The sequence below is a fragment of the Oncorhynchus gorbuscha genome, linkage group LG06 (genome assembly GCF_021184085.1).
Source record: "Oncorhynchus gorbuscha isolate QuinsamMale2020 ecotype Even-year linkage group LG06, OgorEven_v1.0, whole genome shotgun sequence".
Classification (NCBI taxonomy): domain Eukaryota; kingdom Metazoa; phylum Chordata; class Actinopteri; order Salmoniformes; family Salmonidae; genus Oncorhynchus; species Oncorhynchus gorbuscha.
In genome coordinates this window covers 43,924,379-43,932,778 of record NC_060178.1, presented here as the reverse complement: position 1 = coordinate 43,932,778, position 8,400 = coordinate 43,924,379, and the positions used below count along the sequence as shown (strand labels likewise).

General features: G+C 42.8%; 1 pseudogene; it reads left to right on the top strand.

Moving 5' to 3' along the window:
* The first annotated feature begins 350 nt into the window (after positions 1-350).
* Positions 351-8,400, top strand: part of LOC124038003 — a 62,131-nt pseudogene continuing 54,081 nt past the window's right edge.

Below are 8,400 nucleotides of genomic sequence, written 5' to 3'. Positions count from 1 at the left end.
TCCTTAGAATAAAAGGAAAAGCACTAAATTTCACTGATTATAAAAACTGAACAAATCAGATCCAACTAAAGTGTGAAATTGAAGAATTTAGCTGACTATGTCATACCAGAGACAACATAATGCATGTTGTTCCTGCATGAGGTCCCTGGCTGGAACAACATATGTGGACATTGGACAATGGATAACATACAGTATCAACGGATAAACAAACCTGAAGTCACCCACCTGTAACTGTGTCCCTTTCCAGCTGTACATGTTCTCCTCCAGACCTACAGATGGCGATAAGTTGCTCTCTTGTCCGCATTTCAACGTTCTATGCCTTTTCTCTAATTTTCTGCTTTGCATGCTGGGATGACAGTCTCACCCTAGCAACACAAAGCAAACACATAAACGATGAGAACTCTACAGTTAGCTAACAAATCCAGTCGTTCTGTTGAAATTACTGTGAAAGAACATTTTATATGAGTTTTCCATTATTTCCGAAATGGAAAAATTGCAAGCAGAAGATGCACGGTATTTGAAAAGGTAACGGTTGCAAGCAACTAACTAGCAGCTAACGTTAGCTAGCCAGGGGCGTATTCATTACGCCTATTCTGTAGCGAAACGTTCTTAAACGGAACGAAAAATGGGGAGGGGCCTACCGGTCATGGCAAGTCGGGATGCAGCTAATTCTAACCCTTTTCCTAACCGGCTACGTTATTATCGTAAACCTGCTGTGTAAGTCAAATCTGAAAGAAGCTGAATCCCTTCTAGCCTTTGCTGCACCTACCTACATTTTTTCCCCAATATAAACTCTTGTTTTAGTTGAAAATGCAACTGTTTGGAATAATGAGTACACCCAAACTATGGCTAGCAATCAGCTGTTATTTAAATTTAACAACGTGACAATTGTCTTAAAATTATATTAAGACATTTATTTAATTAAGTATAGGCTTCAAGCCTACTGTCTAGCTAACAATTTAGTGGTTGAAACTAAATGTTGTAAATCAAAACCGGTTTATCATCCGGTTTTCCTTCATGTGACACTTGGCCATTTATCTAATTCCATAGGAAAGTGAAAGGGGGGAGTTTGGATGTCCACCCGACAGAGAAAGCCCTCATCGTTCAGTATGAGTTGGAGGCAACTATCCTCGGTGAGATGGGAGACCCGATGGTTGGGGAACGCAAGGAGTGTCAGAAAATGTAAGCATGGGTCAAGCTACACACATGCCTGATGTTTGCTTAAACATCAGACTGTAACCATGGGTACTTCATGGCTATTCAGTATGGAAGAGTCTGCCCAAAAAAGAAGCAAGAGTCACTACAAGCCAGAATGTTGAATTGACACTTTACTGGTTTTCCGTGTTGTTGGTCAGAGATGGAGATAGGGTATCCACAAGAAATGGTTGTTTACCCATTTTTTTTGTGGTGCTGGTGGGTTCTGTCACTTGTATTTTCAATTACTTAACACATTGCATTAATTTAATTTAACTAGGCAAGTCAGTTAAGAACAACTTCTTATTTTCAATGACAGCCTAGGAACAGTGAGTTAACAGCCTGTTCAGGGGCAGAACGACAGATTTGTACCTTGTCAGCTCGGGGATTTGAACTTGTAACCTTTCGGTTACTAGTCCAACACACTAACCACTAGGCTACGCTGCCACCCCAAGAAGCCAAATGTAACCGAACATAGTCTGCCAAATCACGTTTCTTCACAATCAGCTACTTCCTGATTGCCTCGGACAATGTTCGGGCTGTGGTTTGGTTAGGCTTGGCCATATTGGGCAAGTGTTTGTCACGTGCGAAAAAACAATATACAGACCAGTGTACTGAAGGTTGGGTTGATAACACTTCCCTGTGGATATTTTGTCTCAGATTACCTCTGACATAGGGCCAAAATCGGCAGACAACAGGTAGAGTAAGTTGAAATGAAGTTTGTTCAACATTCTGACTTGTAACAGGACTGTTCAGGAATGCTGAGCCTACATGTCGGAGACGAGAGTAAATATTTCACTCTTGGATTCTAAAAGAGGCTAACCTAACGTAATTTAATGCTACTAAGCTACTAGGAATGAGATGAATGTTGTTTTTCAGTCACTCACCTGAAAAGGGGTGCTTTTATACCATTTTACATGTTCACCACTAAGTAGGGTCCCAGGGGAAAAACAGACCAAAACACTCGTTCCTTCCCCGTCGCATTGAAGAGTTATTGGAACTAGCAATGTTTCTTAGAAAATGTCTCAAAATTATGTTGCATGTGTATTTTCTATTTACAGCATCCGCCTAAAAAGCTTGAACGCCAACACGGACATTGCCACCCTAGCTCGGAAGGTGGTGGAAGAATGCAGGCTCATTCATCCATCTAAACTACCCGAGGTGGAGCAATTGCTCTTCTACCTGCTGAACCGCAAGAAGTCAGGTAATGGTTCCATCATGGTAATGCCTGGCCCTGCAAGATGCTGCCGACAGACATAAGCTGTGTTCGAATACCCATACTAATACTACATACTTAATGAGTACATACTACATACTTTTAGTTAATTTTAGTATACTGTAAACAAACAGTATCCTTTCAATTGAGCATATTGGTGCTACGCCTGTCTACCGGAAGTTGATTCTGTATATTTTGGCCTCTAGATGGCAGCAGTGTATGTGCAACGTTTTAGACTGATCCAATGAACCATTGCATATCTGTTCAAAGTGTTGTATCAAGACTGCCCAAATGTGCCTAATTTAGACATATCTGATATGGGCAGAAAGCTTATGTCCTGTGATTCTTTTCTTGTTACTTACAACCTCATGCTAATCACATTAGCCTACGTTAGCTCAACCGTCCCGTGGGGGGGGACACCAATCCCGTAGAGGTTTTAAAGCAATTTATTTTTTATCCGGTCTCGTCGGACTTCAAGTGCGTATTTTCCGCAATTTTCTTAAAATCTGAAAACATTGTGAAGCCACGCCCATTTCCTGAAGAATTTCATTATGGTCCCTAAAAGTGTCCACAGCGTGTATACTTCGTATTTTGCGAATTTAGTTATTTCTTCCATTATTTGCTCAAAATATTTCTTGCATTATTACCTACAGCCAAAAATAACTTTGGGATATTAGATTGGCGGTCACTCAATTTGACTTTCCTGAATTGGATCCTTTGTTTGAACTCCCCGGAGCAATATAATTCATACCGGGGGCTGCTTGAAGACTCTGTCGCCGGGGAAGAGGAGTAATGAATGCGCTCCTAGTCAGACTCAGGAGGCAAACCATGCACCACTTCTGAGTATATTACTCGCTAACGCTCAGTCCCTGGACAATAAAGTAGATGTGCTGAGGGTGAGAATTTCCTTCCACAGAGACATCAGGGACTGTAACATACTCTGTTTTATAGAATCATGTCTCTTTCCAGATATACTGTCCCTGTACATTCAGCCAGCGGGGTTCTCCATCCATCCATCGCGCAGACAGGAAGAAACAACTCTGAGAAAAAGAAAGGCAGAGGTGTATGTTTCATGATTAACAATTCATGGTGTGATTGTGGGAACATACAGGAACTCAAGTCCTTTTGTTTTCATGATCTTCAATACCTCACCATCAAATGCCGACCACATTACCTCCCGAGAGAATTTTCTTCTGTCGTCGTCACGGCCGTGTATATCTCCCCCCAAGCCAACACTGCGACTACTACTCCGGACTTTGTGCAAACTGGAAACTGCAAATATCCTGAGGCTGCATTTATTGTAGCTGGTGACTTTAATAAAGGAAATCTGAGGAAAACGCTACCAACTTTCTATCAACACATCTCCTGTGCACATAGAGAACTCTGGACCATTGCTTCTCCCCCTTCGGGGACAGTTACAAGGCCTTCCCCTGCCCTCTTCGGCAAATTAGGACCAGCTAAACACCTTTTCCCCATCAAAATTGCATGGCCTGCGTCTCAATCCACTGCATCCACCTATGTCGGCCTTCTGCATCTGTGGTGTAAAGCGGCAAAGCTACAGCGCTGTTTGTCAGACCAGGAGACAAAAGGGGTGAAATATGTGTTAATATCTCCTAGATATAGGACAAACACTTCACAACCTTAATATTTATTATGTATTTTTGGACTGTCTGTTTTGTCATTTCTGATTGTGTTATTCAATGAGTTTCTATGGGCTATAGCAGACCAAATTCCAAGCTGCGCCCCCAGAGCATGTGTGACCAGTTGGCTGGAGTGTTTACGGACATATCCGATCTCTCACTATCCCAGTCTGTTGTCCCCACTTGCTTCAAGATGTCCACCATTGTTCCTGTATCCAAGAAAGCGAAGGTAACTGAATGAAATGACTATCTCCCTGTAGCACTCACTTCTGTCGTCATGAAGTGCTTTGATAGGCTAGTTAAGGATCATATCACCTCTACTTTACCCGACAACAACATAGACCCACTACAATTTGCATACCACCCCAACAGACCCATGGAAGACTCAATTGCCATTGCACTGCACACTGCCCTATCCCATCTGGACAAGAGGAATAAGTATGTAAGAATGCTGTTCATCGATGAAAGCTCAACAACATATTGCCCTCCAAGCTCATCACTAAGCTCGGGGCCCTGGGTCTGAACCCCGCCCTGTGCAACTGGGTCCTGGACTTCCTGACGGGCTGACCCCAGGTGGTGAAGGTAGTCAACAACACCTCCACCATGCTGATCCTCAACACAGGGGCCACATAAGGGTACGTGCTCAACCCCCTCTTGTACTCCCTGTTCACTCATTACTGCGTGGCCAAACACGTCTCCAACTCAAACATCAAGTTTGCTGACGACACAACAGTGGTAGGCCTGATTACCAACAATGACAAGACAGCCTACAGGGAGGAGGTGAGGGGCCCTGGCAGAGTGGTGCCAGGAAAACAACCTCTCTCTCAATTGTCAACAAAACAAAGCTTCAAGTTTCTTGATGTGTACATCAATGAATACCACTCCAGAGGGTGGCGCATTCAGCCCAAGGCATCACCAGGGGCACACTGCCTGGTCCCCAGGACATCTACAGCATCTGGTGTCACAGAAAGGCCAAGTAGATCAAGGACCTCAGCCACCCGAGCCACTGCCTGTTCACCCCGCTACCATATAGAAGGTGGAGACCGCACAGATGCATCAAAGCTGGGACCGAGAGACTGAAAAACAGCTTTTATCTCCAAGCCATCAAACTGTAAATAACAATTTGTTCTTTACTGACTTGCCTATTTGAATAAAAGAAATAGCATCCGAAATAGTCTGGCGGACGTCTCTCTCTAATAGTGTCTCAGGGGTAGTGTAGCTGGTGCTACCAGCACTTCACCACTTCATGGTGAAACAAAGTACTTTTGTGGAGACTCTCAGTGCTGTCAGGAAGTTGAGCCTCATTGGTCTCAGGTTGTTTGTCCAACTGCAGCTCTGGTGAACGTTCCAATGTCCTGTCCTGCTCGTTTAAGTATTGATCCAAGTCAACGGATGGAACTGGAATTTGAGCTTGGATGAGAATCGATCTGCACAAGGAATATTTTCCCTAGGAAGGGTCCAGTGTAGTCCACATGTAGTCATGTCCATTGTTTTCCTGTCCATTCCCATGTATGTAATGGCACGGTGAGGGGGGTGACTTCCTTTTACTCTGACAATCTGTACTCAGGCTAACCTCATTTTCCACATCCTGGTCCATCTTTGGCCACCAGACGTATCTGGATGTGACTGGTGCAACAACTTCAGTAGCATTCCCCGCTACTGAGAGAACTACGCTTGAATCCCACAGAACACACCCATCTCAAACACTCAAAACCAAGCGGTGAGCGTAGTAAGGCATGATCTGAGGGCTCTGTCACTGTAGCGCATCCTTTCAGGATAAATTCATGCACTTGTGATAGCGTCATATCCTTCGAAGTCCATTGCCTGAATTTGTGCTGTGTTCACCGGTGCATCATCTGACACATTGATCATCAAGAATTGGTCCTTTTGTCCTTCCTGAGTCGATGATTTCTGGAACGGTAGCATACTCCGAGCATCAGCATTCTCATGGTATCTACCTGGCTTCTGTACTCGATGGCCCTGGGCCACACAGCCCAACGTTGAACTCCTGGAGAGACCATTCGTGGTATTGGCTTTTGTTCATGGAACAGAGAGATCAGAGGCTTATGGTCGGTCACAATAGTGAATGTTACCCCGTATAAGTACTTGTGGAATCTCTGTATTCCGAATATGATAGCCAGCTGAGAGTACTTTTTGTCCGCTGGCAACATGGCATATGGAACTGATCTTGGCCAATAGAATCTGGGAGCAGCATCTGGAGCAACATGAATGGTAGCTTGGACCCCTTTCAATCCCTAGCGTTTTGAAAAAACAGTAATGCTTTGAAAGCACCTGCTGCGGTGTCAATGTCTCTGTGGTGACATGTTTGATTTCATCCCAGTTCAATTTTATTTCCTCCAACCACCATCTCCCTATTAAGCTGGGGCCAGTACCTTCCGCTATTAAGAGAGGCAGACTTTTATTTTGTCCTTGATATTCCACCTGAACATCAGCAACTCCAATCCCAGTTTTTTTCCCCCCTCCCCTGTGTACGTTTTGAGTTTAATGGGCATGTTCTTTCTGTTTGTCAACTTCACCTTTTTTCCACTTCTCATTGAATTGGGACCCGTTCATCAGTGTGACGCTACATCCTGTGTCTTTCAAACGGTACCTTCAATCCATTTTTTCCCATTTCCACAATAAAAGGCTTCACCTTTTTCATATTCGCCCCCTGTACATTGTACATTGAGAGCGCTTGCTCTCTGCGTCTGCGCTATCACTTTCTATTACTTAATTTGAGCGGTAGTTAAGAGCTTCGCTATTCTGTTTTCTTCTGTTCATTTTATTTTAAGTAGCCCGTAGCTTTTTGTAATTGTGGCACACCTTCGCAATGTGTCATATTAGCCAACATGCATAAAACTTTTCACGTTTGAATTTACATTCAAACGCTTTGTGTTTGCCTTTGCAACTATACCATTCTCTATTAACCGGAGGGGCTGCCCCGCGGCTTTCCCTTCTTTGAAACTTTGCGAGCTCAGAGCTGCTCTCCTTTACTGTATGGCATGCAGTTGCACCCCTTGCCTGCAAATCCAGTGCATTTCTAGTCACTGACTCCATGGCCTGAGCCAGTTTGAGTGTATTCTCAAACATGAGATTAGGCTCTGATAACAATCATATTTGTATCCTGTCGTCAGTAATCCCACACACCAGCTTAATTATAATATAATAAACTCACAGAAATACGGGCCTTAGGTCATTAATAAGGTCAAATCCGGAAACTGTCATTTCGAAAGCAAAACATTTATTCTCTCAGTGAAATAGGGAACTGGGTGTCATCCCTCAGTCTAATTATTGCTGTTACCTTGCACAACCTTTAATGTTATGTCATAATTATGTAAAATTTTGGCAAGTTAATTACGGTCTTGTTTAGGAAGAAATGGTCTTCAAACAGTTTGCAACGAGCCAGGCGGCCCAAACTGCTGCATATACCCTGACTGCTTGCACAGAACACAGGAGTAGTGACACAATTTCCCTATTTATATCGCCTGCTAACATGAATTTCTTTTAACTAAATATGGAGGTTTAAAAATATATACTTGTGTATTTATTTTAAGAAAGGCATTGATGTTTATGGTTAGGTACATTGGTGCAACAACAGTGCTTTTTGTGAATGTGCTTGTTAAATCATCACCTGTTTTGGCAAAGTAGGCTGTTATTTGATGATAAATTAACAGGCACCGCAATGATTATTTGCACCGCAGGACAAGCTAGTTAAACTAATAATATTATCAACCATGTGTAGTTAACTAGTAAATATGTTAAGTTTTTTTATCAGATATATTTAATGTTCGCTAGCAACTTAACTTGGCTCATTGCTGCACTCGCGTAACAAGTGGTCAGCCTGCCACGCAGTCTCCTCGTGGAGTGCAATGTAATCGGCCATATTCAGCGTCAAAAAATGCTGTCTGCCGATTGTTATGAAACTTGAAATCGGCCCTTATTAATCAGCCATGCTGGTCGACCTCAGGTAGGAATATTGCAAAAATATTATCAATGGCTCATTTGAGAGAAGACAACCTCCCGGCCCGTATTGACATCTGACATACAGTACCAGTCAAAGGTTTGGACACACCTACTCATTCCAGAGTTTTTCTTCATTTTTTAAACTATTTTCTACATTGTAGACTAATAGTGAAGACATCAAAACCTATGAAATAACACATATGGAATCATAAAGTAACTAAAAAGTGTTAAATAAATCAAAATATGTTTTATATATGAGATTCTTCAAAGTAGCCGCCCTTTGCCTTGAGAGCTTTGTACACTCTTAGCATTCTCTCAACCGGACTCTCGTTTCTCTTTGCTTATTTGAGATGTTTTTGCCATAATATGGACTTGGTCTTTTACCAA